The sequence below is a fragment of the Canis lupus genome, chromosome 8 (genome assembly GCF_003254725.2).
Source record: "Canis lupus dingo isolate Sandy chromosome 8, ASM325472v2, whole genome shotgun sequence".
Classification (NCBI taxonomy): Eukaryota; Metazoa; Chordata; class Mammalia; order Carnivora; family Canidae; genus Canis; species Canis lupus.
The window spans coordinates 60,819,451-60,835,919 of NC_064250.1; the positions used below are offsets into that span (position 1 = coordinate 60,819,451).

Here is a 16,469-nt window from a genome sequence, read left to right on the forward strand (position 1 = left end):
TCTCTGTGGGACGGATCTGAATCATTAGCTCTACCCCTCTCTCTTCCCAGGCAGGTCTCAATGTCTCCAACTGCCTGCCACACAGCTCGACTAGACTATTCCTCAGACACCCTGAGCTTGGCGTTTCCAGAATGAAACTCATCATTTACTTCCTACTTCCTTCTCCCATGTTCTCTATGAATGGCCACAAAGAATGTCTGGCATACCATCGGCATGTAATGATATTTTTTTTTAATCCAGATGAATAAATGAACAGCCCCAGGGAGGATACAAACACCTTGGCTTACCCATGATGACCTACGGTATACTAACTCCAGCCTCACCTCTGTAAACAGCTTTACTGGGATACAAGATATATTTAGAGAATACAGTTTGATGCGTTTTAACATTTGTCTACACCTGTGATACCATCATGACAGTCAAGCTAGTAATCATACTCATTACCTCCAAAAGTTTCCTCATGTCCCTCTGAAACCCCTCCTCCCTGCCATCACCAGGCAAGCCCTCAACTGCTTTCTGTCATTATAGATTGGTTTGCACCTTCTAGAAATATATATGTGCATATACAGAATCAGACAATACGTACTCTTTTTCTTTCACTAACAAAATTAAGACTCATTCACATTGTTGCATGTAGCAAGAATTCATTTATTTTTCTTGCTCAATAGTGTTCCATTGGATGAATGTACCATAATTTTTCCATTCACCTGTTGATAAACATTTAGGTTGGGGTAATTCCTTTCTCTTTTTTAAAAGATTTATTTATTTGAGAGAGAAAGAGAGAAAATGTGGGGGAGGGGGACCAAGGGAGAGGGGGACAAAGGGAGTCTAAGCAGACTCCATGCTCCATGGAGAGCCCAGCACGGGACTCAATCTCATGACCCTGAGATCACAACCTGAGCCCAAACCAAGAGTTGGATGCTTCATTGACTATGCCACCCAAGCACCCCTGGGTTGGGGTAATTCTAAACCCATTTTGGGGTTATTCTAAATAAAGCTGCTATGAAGATCTGTATACCCTGGGATCACACCCTGGGGTGTATGGCTGTATGCTTTCATTTCTCTTAGGTAAATACTTAGGACTGGAATGGCCAGATCCTATGGTCGGCTCATTTTTAACTTTTTAAGAAACTGCCAAACTGTCTTCAAACCAGTTATACAATTTTCTATTCCCACCAGCAACGTATGAGAGTTACAATTTCTTTGCTTCCTTGTCAGACTAAGTATGGTCAGTTTTTAAAATGTTATCCATTCAAATTGACGGTGCAGAACTGGGGATTTATTTTGCATTTCCCTAATAACCAATGACGGTGATCATATTTTCACGTACTTACTTGCAATCCACATAGTTCTTTGGTGAAGTATCTGTTCAAATCTTTTGTCCATTTTTTTAAATTGGCCAATCTCACTTTTTCTTCTGATTTTTCTAGTATTCTTCTTTATGCACCATTTGCTCCAGTCAAACTCAATTCATAAGGCCCTACACTCACATCTCATACTTCCGTCTAAATGTTTGCTTTTTTTTTTTTTTTAAAGTAATCCCTATACCCAATGTGGGGTTTGAACGCATGAGCCTGAGATCAAGTCACACACTCTCCCAACTGAGCCAACAAGGCACCTCCTAATTTTTGCTTATGTTGTCCTATTTGCTTTAAGTGATTTAATGGTTTTTTTTACCTACATTTCTGCCCATCAACTTCCATTTACCCTTCAGGTCCCAGTTGAGGTGTTACAACTTTCCTCAAGCCTACCTTGAGCCCAGTTTGAGTAATGGTTTCTTCATCTAAACTTCCCCAAAATTCTCTTTCTTCTGCCATTTCTAACTTTCTACTTTGAATTCTACTTATGTTGTTGTTATAGTTAAGTAAGAACATATGTCATTTAAAATAATGGTTCCCTCATTATATGCATATTAGAGAAATTCAGTCCTTTAAATCTTTGAGGTTTACCTTATTGAAATTCATTCAATAAACAAATACTTACTGAACATCTACTGTGGGTCAGGCACTACTGGAGACCCTTGGTATATACATCAGTGAGCAAAACCCATGAAAAAAAAAAAAGCCTGCCTTTGTAGGGCTGACATTCTAGCAGAGGGAGACACATAATATCAATAAATAAACAATATAAGCAACAAATAAGTAAACTATATATTATGCTGAAAGATGAAGAGTGCTTGGCATAAACAACAAGTAGAGCAGGGCAAGGGGGATTTGGGAATGCCAGGGATGGCAGGGATGGGGCAGGTTGCAATTTTGAATAGAGTGGTCCAGGTGGCTTTAAGTGAGAAGGACCATGTGCGGGAAAGCTTGAGTGAAATAAGAGGAGCCACAAGGCTGTTTCTCATGCCTGTAATATTTCCATAATCTTTTATTATTCTGCTTTGTATTTCTACTCTCAAATCACCCAGTCCCAGTGCCTAGCATGGAGAAGTGAGTCAAGAGTACTGTATGGTGCACAGACAAAAAAAATGAATGGTCAGGCTTCAAATCAGCTGGGAATATATCCAAATGTGAAAACCGAGACAAAAGCAGGGAAGTGAGAGAAGAGATGAGGTCAGTAGGAGAAAGTGCACTCCAAGAGCTGAGCTCAATGCCAAAAATAAAGAAAATACTACCAAAGCACCCTGCACAGTGGGACTCTTACTATGGACTCACAAAACCCAGGTCCGAAGATGACCTGGTCTACCTTGCTTGTGGTGCATTTGCGTAAGGCAGCTGAAGACTTTATATGGCCTCCGGAACAAAGCTAGTAAACTGCTCAGTTGAAACTGCTCTCTCTGATCATGACTCAAAAGTGTAAGGCTGTCTTGAAATAGATGGATGAAAAAAAGGTAGACTATCTTTTTGGTCGCATATGCCTCTGTCTTGTTCTAAAAATATTTAAAATGGCTTATTGTGACAGAGGGAATGTTTGTGCCCCCCTCCAAATTCATCAGTCGGCATGCTAGCTTCCCAATGTGAGAGTATTAGGAGGTAGGGCCTTTGGAGGGGGATTCAGTTCTGAAGGTGGAGCCCTTATGAAAAAGACCCCTTATAATCAGCACCCTTACAAATGAGACCCCAAAGCAATCCCTAGCCCCTTCTGCCATGTGATGTTGCGGCACAGCGTCAGTCATCTGAGAACCAAGAAGTGGGTCTTCATCAGACACCAAATCCACCAGTGCCAGGATCATGGACTTCCCAGCCAACCAGAACTGTGGCCAATACATTTGATGTTTCCTAAACCACCCGGCCTTTGTGTATTTTGTTACAGCACTTTGAAAGGACTGAGACACTTACCAAATGGAGGATGATGAAGAGGTGGGTTCAAATCAAATGCGCTAACCAAATAGCCTCCCAATACAACCTTAATATAGTATCCCCATCACCATTCTCTTGGTGAGTCTCCCTGCTTGTGGCGTGTGTAGTCCGTATCTATCAGTAGCTATTTGCTAAAGCAGCTACAGTTAAGACACAGATTTGGGGGACACCTGGGTGGCTCAGTGGTTGACTGTCTGCCTTCAACTCAGGTCGTGATCCCGGGATTGTGGGATCAAGTCCCACATCAGGTTCCCCACTAGGAGCCTGCTTCTCCCTCTGCCTGTGTCTCTGCCTCTCTCTGTGTGTCTCTCATGAATAAATAAAATCTTAAAAAAAAAAAAAACACAGATTTGGTTGTAAGCTTTTAAAGTTAATGCAAAGAAGGAAATATTTTCAAAAAAAAAAAAAGAGAAGGAAATATTTTCAATTACATGACTCAGTATTCACAAGATATAAGGAAACCAACTGTTTTCTCCTGCAGGTCCCTATAAAGAGTTCATTGTCTGCATTAAATATCTCCAGAGAAACAAAACTAACAGATCTGTAGATGCATAGAGTGAAAGATTTAGTCTAAGGAACTGGCTCATAGGATTATGGGAACTGGAGAGCCCAATGTCTACAGCATAGTCCAGAAGGCTGGAGCTGATGCTGCAGCTCAAGTCTTAAGTCAGTCTGGAAGCAGAATTCCCTCTTCCTCAAGGGATCTCGGTCTTTTTCTCTTAAAGTCTTCAACTGATTGGATAAGGCCCACCCACATTATGAAGGGGAATCTGCTTTACTCAAAGCCTATTGACTTAAATGTTAATCTCATCTAAAAATACTTCCACAGAGACATCTGGACTGGTGTTTGACCAACTATCTGGGTACCACGGCCTCATTGAGATGGCACATAAAATTAACCACCACACTGTGTAAAGCAAGATTTGCAAACTCAAATGGCCACAGGAATCATGTTTTGTGAGACATAATCAAACACACATCTTTTACAGGGTGTAACATATCTGCCATCCAACCGTGCAACTTTTTGGTGCGCCCTCAAAGATTTACTAGTTGCAAAACATATGTCACCAATTAAGGGACCTGCTGTATGGTATCATTAGCCATCAACCAATTTAAGGTAGGGAAATACTTACCCCTAAAAAATATATATACATATATTATTAATTCTTTAAGAAGGACACCTGGGTGGTTCAGTGGTTAAGTGCCTGCCTTCGGCTCAGGGTGTGATCCTGGAGTACCAGGTACGTGCCTCATCTGTAGGCGATCAAATTCAAAACTTTTGAAGCCACTTGTCTGGGTCAAGCAACAATTATCTACAAATTAAATAAAGCCCAGGAACCATGGTTTGGATACAGTAACAAACACACCAAAGGGTGCCGGAAGCTTTTTTGTTGTAGCAATGACATCCACAGTGCACAATGGCATCAGAACAAAGCACAATTCGGTGAATGCTCAAGGCTAATATGGCAGGTATGGAGCTTTCTAGTGGTCAAGCTGAATTTGGGACTAGGCCAGACAATGTGCAATGGTTCATAAGCATTACCTTGCTACACCAAAAGTCCAATCAGTGCTGGTAGCAGTATTTTTGAGGTAAAACTTCCAGCCAGCATCTGGAATGTAGTTCTCCTGTGTTGTCAATTAAGTATGGGGGGGGATCCCTCGGTGGCGCAGCAGTTTGGCGCCTGCCTTTGGCCCAGGGTGTGATCCTGGAGACCCGGGATCGAATCCCACATCAGGCTCCCGGTGCATGGAGCCTGCTTCTCCCTCTGCCTGTGTCTCAGCCTCTCTCTCTCTCTCTCTCTGTGACTATCATAAATAAATAAAAATTAAAAAAAAAATTAAGTATGGGGATGTGTGGGCAGCCCGGGTGGCTCAGTGGTTTAGCACCATCTTCAGCCCAGGGCGTGATCCTGGAGACCTGGGATCGAGTCCTGCATCGGGCTCCCTGCATGGAACCTGCTTCTCCCTCTGCCTGTGTCTCTGCCTCTCTCTCTGTGTGTCTATCATGAATAAATAAATAAAATCTTTAAAAAAAAAACAACAACAACAAAAAGAAGGGCTTGGCAAAGATACAAATCTAAATAAAAGCACTCGGCACCTGTGGGCAGAGCCAACAATCCCCTTGCAAAAGTGATTTCAAGCCACTTTGATATAAAGACAAATGGGCAATCAAGCTTCCATGCCCAAAATACATCTAGCCTGGAATTTTGTGAGACATAATCAAACACACATCTTTTACAGGGTGTAACATATCTGTCACTCAACTGTGCAACTTTTTGGTGTGCCCTCAAAGATTTACTAGTTGCAAAACATATGCCACCAATTAAGGGACCTGCTGTATGGTATCATTAACCATCAACCAATTTAAGGTAAGGAAATACCTACCCCCAAAAAATATATATATATATATTATTAATTCTTTAAGAAGGACACCTGGGTGGCTCAGTTGGTGAGCTCCTGCCTTCGGCTCAGGGTGTGATCCTGGAGACCTGGGATCGAGTTCCACATCGGGCTCCCCGCAGCGAGCCTGCTTCCCTCTCTGCCTATGTCTCTGCCTCTCTCTCTTTCTCTCTCTCTCTCTCTGTCTCTCGTGAATAAAAAAATAAAATCTTAAAAAAAAAACAATGAATATTTGAACTGTAGCCATCTTTCTTCCTGGCAATAACTACACAGCATAGCTCAGTGTTTACCACGTGCCCTTCCAGATTATGTGACTAAAATCATATTGCCTTTGTGTAAAACAATGTGTTCTTATAATCTCTAGATAAGGAGCATTCTTCCCTCCAGATTACCGTGAAACCAGACTTACGGAAGCATTTCAAGTGTACCTCTAGGTGTGGGCCACTTCAAACACAATACACTCTTTTCTTTTTTATTTTCCAGGTCCTAGTCTTTGGAAAGCAAATGAAGGCTACCTTGATGGCATGAGATGTTATAGGAATAGCAAAACACAATAGCTCTGGTCAGAACCTTTAGTAATTTCCACCAAATCAAATTACTGGTGAAAAATCAAGTGAGTCTCATTTAAATTAAAAAAAAAAAAAAAAAAAAAAAACCTCGAGAAAGCCAAAGAAACTGGCCATGCTTAAACAATTTCCCAGTTACTAAGAAGGAAAAGAGAGGGAGAAGGGCCCTACTTATCACTGAGCATGGTCTCAGAGCTCCTCAAGATTCTAGGATCCCACAGTGCACACAGCCTTGGAAATATTTCATACTGCCAACTTCAAAGGTATGAGGAGAAGAGGGAGAAAAAGCCCACCCGGCTGAGGTCTACAGATGCAGCAGCGCCATGCAGCCTAAATTAGAGATGCTGTGAACGCCAGCCCAGGCCTGGAAGTTGGCTGCTCTCTATCCTGAAACCACTCAGCAAACAGCAATCTAGATGTAGCTTCTCAAAATCTGTCATGAGCATGAAGTGTGGCATATATGTTCCCAGATATTTTTATTTTCAACAATAAGCCAATCCTAAGAAGGGCTGTGTGGCTATATTCACATCAAAAATCTCTGAAAAGCTATTTTAAGAGCACCCTGTTTGTGTTTAGAAGAGGAAGGGAAACTCAGCCCCTTCAGGCATCTGAGAGTTGTCCCCCTTCCCCACTCTACTCCTCCTTTCCAGTTTGGAATCAAGATGGCTTGGACAAAGGAGGTGGAAGTGTTTGGCACAGGTGATGGGTGATGCCTGGCAGGATCCAGGGCACCCAGGCAACAGAAAGGAGCAAGAAGCCACCAAGAGCTGGATGTATCACCCATGGAGATGCTATCATCTGCACCTACCCACCCACAAATAAGAAACAAGAGACAACATGGAGGGAAGGTTCAAGAAGGCCAGAAAGGCAGAGTACTTCATTGATGAGTGAGGCAGGTATCAGTCAACCAATCAACTGATCAATCAATCAAGTGCTTCCTAAGCCTTTGTGCTTGGCTCCGCAAGAAAACAAAAGATGTGCAAGTCATGGTTTCTGCCCTCAGAAAGTCAACATATGCCCATGAGGACAAACAGAATGAGAGAGGGGACAACAGCAGATGAGAGCTGTCAACCAATGTCCTGAAGACGGTGGGTAAATGGGAGAGAGATAGCTGAATTTCAGTATAATGAAGAAAGCTGACACCGGAATTCCAGTGGAGGGGAAAACCCACCAACATGAGTGGACTGGCCTTACAGAATCCCAGAAAGGCTCAGGATTTGGAGGCCTCTGATGACACAGGGGAAGGTGGGAATGAGATATGGAGGTTACTTGGACTCAACGGTGAGAAGTTAGACCCCCAAGTTCTCAGCCCGCCTGGGCATTAACCACACAATTCCCCTCCCCTTTTCCCACTATGAGCCAGGCTTCATGCTGGAGATGTCGAAGAGAAGCAGGGGTGGCCATCAGGCAGAGAGCAGAGGGCAAATGGAACAGGGAGAGTCTGTCCCCTCCCTATCTGACTTTCAGAACATCACACGGGACTAGAAGATCCTTCTCTGAAAAAAATGCAATGGCCCCAGAGGACAACTCCTGACACATACTGAAATTTGAAGAAACTAGCTCACTACCTGGGCACTCCGAACGGCAGCTGCTCAGTTCATGAGTGAGCCCTATTCAAGCACAAAGCTCCCAATAAGCTCTTCTGATCCTTACACTTAGAAGTGAAAGTAAAACCTACACTGAAAGGCAGACATCTCAATGGTCAGGAAAATGAGAAGGTGTGAGGGGCACCTGGGTGACTTCACTGGTTGAGTATCACACCTTCGGCTCAGGGTGTGATCCTGGGGTCCTGGGATCAAGTCCTACATTGGGCTCCCTGCATGGAGCCTGCTTCTCCCTTTGCCTATGTCTTGCCTCTCTGTGTGTCTCTCATGAATAAATAAATAAAATATTTTAAAAAGTAAGAAGGTGCAAAAGAAGAGAGATCATGCAGGAAACAGAAGAAAATATCAAAAATTATAATTGATATATTTTGTAAGAGAAAGCAATGCTTCTGTTAAAAAGAAAAGAAAAACATGCTGTGAAAAGAAACATGCAGGAAAAAATTTTAAGCTCTTGGATATTACAAATACAATGGGCTAAGTTAAAAATTAAAAATTAAACCAATGATTTGGAAATAAAAAGGAAACCATCCAGAAGGTAAGGCAATATGACAAAGAGAATATCAAGAAAAAAGGAAAACAATAAGAAAAGGATCAGTCCAAAGTTCGACTACTAGAATTTCTTAGTGTTCAGAGAAAATGGTAAGAAAAAAAATGATTTAAAATAAGCAAACACAGGGACACCTGGGTGGCTCAGCGGTTGAGCATCTACCTTTGGCCCAGGGCATGATCCCGGATTTCTGGGTTCAAGTCCCACATTGGGGTCCTTTCAGGGAGCCTGCTTCTCCCTCTGTCTGTGTCTCTACCTCTCTCTGTGTGTCTCTCATGAATAAATAAATCTTTAAAAAATAAAATAAAATAAAATAAAAAATAAATAAAATAAAATAAAATAAAATAAAATAAAATAAGCAAACACAAGGGCACCTGGGTGGCTTGGTTGGTTGAGCGTCCGATTCTTGGTTTCCGCTCAGGTCATGATCTCCGGGTCATGGGATCAAGCCCCTGGTCAAGCACCACACTCAGCAAGCATCTGCTTGAGGATTCTCTCTCCTTCTCCCTCTGCCCTTCCCCTCACTCGTGCTCTCCCCCAAACCTCTCTCTCTCTCAAATAAAATAAATAAATCTTTTAAAAAATAAAAGAAGCAAATATATAAACACAAAATCCTTAAGAACCATTTCACAGAACAGGAGCCTGAATCTTCCAACTGAGAGGCCTGATTAAATCCACAGCAAAGTGATCTATAAAGACACAACAAAAGTATAGTATCGTGAAATTTCACTGCAGGGATAAAATTAAAATTCCAGAAGCCTCCATGAAGAAAAAAATCTATTCACATATAAAAGATGTATGTCAAAATGGCCCATGACTTCTCAAAAGCAACAGTAAAAGCTAAAAGTCAATCGAGTATTGCTTCAAAATGCGGAGGAAAGATGATTTTCAATCTAGAATTATATGCCTAGCCAAACTACTGATGAAGGAGGGGAGGGTACATTAAAGATATATTCAGAGATTTAAGTTCTTGGAAAATTTATCTCCTAGGCTTGCTTAGTAAATTGTTAGTGACGTGCCCCACCTAAAGTAGCAAACCAAAAAAGAAGAAAATGTGGGATCCAAGGAACAAAAACAATATAGAAATCTTCGCACAATTTCCCTATTCCCAGACAGGCTCATTGAGCAACAAGGACAAATCAGAGCAGGAGAAACAAAATGGAACTGGTACGTTATCTGATACGTTTGGCCAAGAGCAAAATCGGATTGAAAGATGCTGTTCAAAGGCATGCAAAGAATTAGAAGGAAAAAAGAAGAAGAAAAGAAGGACTGAAGGAGGGAAGCATATGTTTGTAAATATACAAATATATACATGAATCAAAAAGAGGTATGGTTTTCAACAGGAAAAAAAAAAACCTAAAAGCTGCACAAGAAAGGATTTGTCATCATAGTATATCACCGGTCTCGCTGATGAACTGTGTTTACATAATATAGTGTCAACTCAAAAGAAGGCAAGGAGGACGGGTCTCAATTATAATAGCAAGTCAATAGGTGATATTTTACATTGACTCACAATCAAGAAAATAGTGGCAAGGGTACATTATTTATTGATTTTTAAGATGTTGATATTGTGAAATATACTGAGAAAAGTGCACAAACAAAATCTACAGCTCAGTGATTTATCCCAAAACAGATACCCATGTAATCACCACCCAAGTCAAAAAAATAGAACTTTGCCAGCATCCCTGAAACTCCCTCATCATTCTCTCTCCTAATTATCACCGCAGCCCTCCCTTACAGCTACCTTAACCTGTATAGCACTTTATCATTCTGCATCTCAGCAGGTATCCCTAACGTCTATAGTTCCGTTACACCTGTTTGTTGAGCTCTATACCAATGAAATACAGATGTGTGTGTAGGTACGTGTGTGTGGCTTCCTTCACAAACACATGTGGATGAAACTCATCTACATTGAACAGCTCGACTTTGTTTACTCGCATATTGTTTCTCGTTTGCATAAATAGATAATAAAATGTGTGTATGTCCATGTATGTGCGTGGACACTGTTGAGTAGTTTCCCCTTTGGGGCCACTATGAACACCACCATATGAACATTCCCATCTATGATTTCTGGATTACACGTATCCACTTTTCATTGAATCTGTGCATCAGAGAAGAACTTTAGGCTCAAGGAATATGCTTATGTTCCATTTCAATTAGCGTTTCATGAAGCCTCCAACCTCTTCCAAGTGGCTGTACCAATTTACACCCTCACCACCAGCGCAGGAGAATTCTCACTTTTCCCAATCCTCCCCACCTCTTGGTACCCGAAGTCATTTCTAATTTTAGGCATTGTGGTGGAAATGTAGTCACACTTGATGTAGTTTCTAATTTATACTTCCCAAAAGACTTAGGAGGTTGAGCACTTTTTCCCATGTGTGCGGGATACTTGACTATCACCTTTTGGGAAGTCCCCATTTAAGCCTACTGCCCATTTTTCAATTTTGTCTTTCTTTTATTGACTTGTAAGCATTCTTTGTATTTCCTCCTCATGACGTTACAAATCTGTCTCTAACTTGCCTCTCTCGTTAACTGTGTCTTTTGAGGTCTTCTGATGAACTTAAGTTCTTCATTTTAATATGATCCAATTTTATCTTTTTCTTATGATTGGTTCTCTTAAGGTCTTGTGCAAGAATTCTTTCCCTAGCCAAAATTATGAATACACTATCCTACATCATCTTCTGGATATTTTATTATTTCATCTTCCACTTTTAGCTCTTGAATTCGCTTAGAAGGGGTTTTGGTGTAGAGTGTAAGTTTAAGTTTTATTATATTTTAATATTAACACCTAATTTTCCCACAGCTGTTTATTTTAAAAAGATAATTCTGGGCCACCTGGCTGGCTCCATCAGTAGAGCATGCAACTCTTGATATCAAGGTCATGAGTTCAAGCCCCACAAAAAACTTGGTTAAAAAAACTTTGTTAATAAAGTTTTAAAAATAGGTTCCATCCTTAATGTTCTACAGTGTCATTTTTGTCACCAATAGCATGTCTATATATCCATAACTCTATTTTTTGGACTCTATTCTTTTCCACTGGTCTATTGCACCAGTGCCATACTGCTTCAACTCCTCTACTTTAATAATAAACCTTAATATCTGACAGAGCAAGTCCTCTTCTCTTACCTTTTTCAGGAGTGTCTTAGCTATTTCAGTCCTCCATGTTTCTGTACAAATTTTAGGACGAGCTTATCAAATTTCACAAAAATCCTCCTGGGATTTTGACTGAGATTGCACTGACTCTGAATATCAGCTTGAGATTGACATCTTTAGAAAATTTCATATTTTGGGGGCACCTCGGTGTTTCAGCGGTTGAGCGTCTGCCTTCGGCTCAGGTCATGATCCTAGGGTCCTGGGATCGAGTCCCACACTGGGCTCCCCACAGGGAGTCTGCTTCTCCCTCTGCCTGTATCTCTGACTCTCTGTGTCTGTCATGAATAAATAAATAAAATCTTTAAAAAGCAAAACAAAGAAAAAAAGAAAACTTCATATTCATATATATATATGAAATATTCCTCCGTTGATTTAGATCTCCTTTCATTTCTCTCAGTAAGGTTAAATGCTTTTCAATATGGAGGCCTTCATAACTTTTGTTAAATTTATTGCTAAGTATTTGATCATTTTTATTCTAATTAAATTCAATTTGTTTCTTAGTGATAAATAGAAACACATTTTTAAATATTTACCTGTATCTGCAAACTTGCTAACTTCACTTTCTAGTTGCAGCAATTTACCTGAAATTTCTTTTGAATTTCCTACATATATAGTACTTGAAACTCCCCATAATTACAGCTTTACCTCCTTTTTAATCCTAATATTTTTATTTCCACTTCTGTGCCTCACTGCATTAGCAGGGATCCACTAGACAATGATGAACAGAGGTGATGATAACTGGTCTGTCCTTTCCTACCAGCATGGGGAAAGTTTTAACATACCCTCCGTTACGCATGCAGTTTCCTATTTTTTAATAAGAGTATTTTCTGTAGATACCTTCTTAGAATAAGAAAATTTCTTGTTTATTTGAGTGAGTCTTTAAAAATAAATATTGGATTACAACACATACATTTCCTGCATTTACTGAGATGATCATATGATTTTTGTCTTTATTCTGCATTATTCTATATTTTATTCTTTGTTCTTTATATACTGAGTTACACTGACTGATTTTTAAATATATTACCCTAACCTTGCATATCTGGAACATAATCAACTTGATCATGATGTAGTAATTTATTGCAAGATTCAACATTGCTAGTATTTTGTTTAGGGAGTTTTGAATCTACATTCATGAATAAAATTGGCCTAGAATTTTTCTTTCTTATCACGTCAGATTTTAGCATCAGAATTCTGCTGACTTCTTAGAACAAGCTGAGAATGTGCTTTCTTTTTCTATTATCTGGAAGAGTTTGTAGAAAATATGTGTTATTTCTTCCTTAAATATTTAATGTATTCAACAGAAAAATCATCTGAGTCTGAAGTTGTCCTTGTGGTAAGGTTTTTAATTACATATTCATACAAGTAGATACAGGGCTAGTCAGACTCTTATTTTTCTTATGTCAGTTTGGGTAAGTGACATTTTTAGAAAATCTGTTCTTTTCTTCTAAAATTTTACTCTGTAAGATTGCCACTGGGTTATTCATCACATTCCTTTATTATCTTTTAAATGTAATGACGTCTCTTGTGTCATTCCTGATATAGGTTATTTATCCTTTTTCTTCTTAATTACTTTCACCAGGATTTATTGATTTTATTAGTTTGGGGCACTAATGATGATTCTATGGGATATGTGTTTTCTATGTCATTACTTTCTTCTCTTATTTTTGCTATTTTCTTCCTACCTTTTTAAAAAATTTAATCGTCCTTTTTAAACTTTTTTTTTAAAGATTTTATTTATTTATTCATGAGAGACAGAGAGAGAGATGCAGAGACATAGGCAGAGGGAGAAGCAGGCTCCATGCAGGAAACCTGATGTGGGACTCGATCCTAGGACTCTGGGATCATGTCCTGAGCCAAAGGCTCAGCTCAACTGCTGAGCCACCCAGGCGTCCCTTTTTTAACTTCTTGAGATTAATATTTAAGCTTTTTTTTTTTTTTAAAGATTTTATTTATTTGTTCATGAGGGGGGGTGGGGGCGCAGAGACACAGGCAGAAGGAGAAGCAGGCTCCATGCAGGGAACCTGACATAGAACTCGATCCTGGGTCTCCAGGATCACGCTCTGGGCCGAAGGCAGCGCTAAAACTCTGAACCACCCAGGCTGCCCTTAAGCTATTTATTTTTAAGCCTCTTTTTTTTTTTTCTAATACATACATTTGAGGCTACAAATGTCCCTTCAAGCTTGGTGTTTGCAGCATTCCCCTTTTGGCTTGTCATATTTTCATGGCCATTAATTTCTAAATATTAGCTAATTTGAGGGGTGCTTGGGTGGCTCAGTCAACTAAGCATCTGACTCTTTGGCTCAGGTCATAATCTCAGGGTCCTGGGATTGCACCTTGTAATGGGCTCTGCATTCAGCAGGGAGTCTGCTTGAGGATTCTCTCTCCCTCTTCTTCTGTGCTGCCCTCTGCTCATGTACATTCTAACTAAAATAAATAAATAAATCTTTATAGATAAATAAGTAAATATCAGCTAATTTTCATTGCTATTTCTTTTTTGGCCCATGATTGCTTGATTTTAAAATATATGGGGATTTTTCAGTTACCCTTTTTTGTCACTGAATTCTAGTTTAACGTCACTGTGATCTAAAAATACACCCTGAGTAATTTCAATCCTTTAAAATTTGCTGAGTTGCTTCATGACTGAACATGGGCAATGTTGGCAAATATTCTATATGCACTTGAAAGGAGTGTATATTCTCTGTCTATGAAGTGCACGGTTTCATAATTAGATCAGGTTTGTTAATTAACTTTGTTCAAATTGTCTATATCCTAATGGATTTTTTTTAAGATTTTATCTTTAAGCAACCTCTGTAGCCAATGTGGGGCTTGAAATTATAACCCTGAGATCAAGAGTTGCATGCTCTACTGACTAAGCCAGTCAAGCACCCCATCTTAACTGATTTTTATTGTCTACTGGGTGTATCAGTTACTAGGAAAGATGTGTTAAAATTTCTAATTATATTGATTGCTCTAGTTCTCCTTGCAGGTCTTAAAATTGTGTGTATGTATGTTTAGTAAGTGCATACACATTTAGAAATATATTTTTCCAGTGAATTAAATTTTTCTTTATTATGAAATATCTCTCTTCATCTCCAATGGTTCTTCTTGCCTTATAAAGGGTGTACTTTATCTGATGTTAATATAGCTATGTGGGGCACCTGGGTGGCTCAGTGGGTTGAATGCCTGACTCTGGATTTCAGCTCTGGTTATGATTTTCAGGTTGTGAGACTGGGCTCTGCATCTGCTTGAGATTCTCACTCACACTCTCTGCTCCACCCTCCACTCATGAATGCATGTGTTCTCTCTCTAAAATAAATAAATAAATCTTTTTAAAAGTGTGTATACACACACACACACACACACATGCATGCATGTATATATATATGCAATCTTTCTTTTGGCTAGTGTTTGTATGTTATATCTTTTTACATCCTTTTACATTTGGCCCTTCTGCATCTTTTTAAATAGTGTATGTCTCTTTAAAGCAGTGTATAAGTTTTTCAAATGCAAACTGATTATCTTTGATTTTTAAATAGAGTAGTTACCCTGTTTATATTTCATATAATTGCTGGTAGGTTTGGGCTTAAATCTATTATTTGTTTTATCTACTATAGGATCCTTTTTCTCCATTTTCTACCCTCTTTTTAATTATCTGAGTATGTTATATTATTCTAGTTCCCTTCTTTTAGCTTATTATTTCTATATTCCTTTACCATTCTCTTAAAGATTATCCAGTTTATTTTTTAAAAGACTTTATTTATGTATTAGAGAAAGAAAGTGAGAAAGAGAGTGCACACACAAGCAGGGGAGAAGGAGAAGCAGGAGAGAGGGAGAAGAAGGCATCCTGCAGAGTGGGGAGCCCAATGCAGGGCCCAATCCCAGGACCCTGGAATTGTGACCTGAGCCAAAGGCAGAACTTAATAGATTGAGCCACCCATGTACCCCGAAGATTATCCAGAGTTTAAAACATGCACCCCTGATATATTAATAGCTAATACAAATTAGTTTTTTAAAATCATTTCCTACACAATACATGGATCATAGAACTTTAACTTCCTTAATCTCTTCAGACTTAAGTTCTTCTTTTATATTTTATTCACCATATATTTACAACAGGAATAATTTTTATTATTTTGTAGAATAAATATTTATTTAGTTACTTGATTATTATTTCTATTACTCTTCATTCCTTCCTACATCTCTGAGCTTTGATCTGAAATAATTTTACCTCTATCCAAAGGATGCCTTTTAGGGGCACCTGGGTGGCTCAGTCAGTTGGGCATCTGACTCTTGATCTCCGTTCAAGTCTTGATCTCAGGATCCTAAGGTCAAGACCCACGTTGGGCTCCATGGAGCGCACGTAGCCTACTTTAAAAAAAAAAAAATGAGGGATGCCTTTTGGCACCTCCCTTAGTGTAGATGAGCTCATGATAATTCTTTTAAAAAGTACTTTTAGTTTTTTTGTCATTTTTGAGGAATCCCTTAGGATTCACAGTTAACAATTATTGTCTTTCAGCAGTTTGAAGATCTCATGCCATTTCTTTCTGATCTCTATTGTTTCATTGAAGAGCTAGTTGTCAATATTATCATTGTTCCTTTGAAAATAAGAGTTAACCACTCTTCCAGCCATGATTACTTTTCAACTTGTCTTTTCTTTGTACTGAACCTGCTTGCTATCTTAGGGTTTCTTATTCTGCAGCTTTATGTCATTTGTTAGTCTTGGAGAATTTTTAGCCATTTCTTTCCAATTATTTCTTCTCCATTCTCTCTCTACTGAAACTCCAATTACATGTATATTAGGCCTTTCTATAATATTTCACATGTCTTTCAAAAAATTGCATTTACTTTCCATCATCTTGTCTCTCCATACTTTATTTTGGGTATTTTCTTCTCC

The 16,469-nt window shown here is 39.3% G+C and overlaps 1 protein-coding gene across 4 annotated transcripts in view; it reads right to left on the reverse strand.

The window, feature by feature from the left end:
• Positions 1–16,469, reverse strand: part of FOXN3 (forkhead box N3) — a 393,350-nt gene that overhangs the window by 357,794 nt on the left and 19,087 nt on the right. For 3 of the 4 annotated variants that reach the window (XM_049113407.1, XM_049113406.1, XM_049113408.1), the window contains exon 2: positions 11,546–11,847. The exons of the other annotated variant lie outside the window; for it this stretch is intronic. The gene's annotated coding sequence lies outside the window, so the exon portion shown is untranslated. The remainder of the gene's footprint in view (positions 1–11,545; positions 11,848–16,469) is intronic. 4 annotated transcript variants of the gene reach the window in all.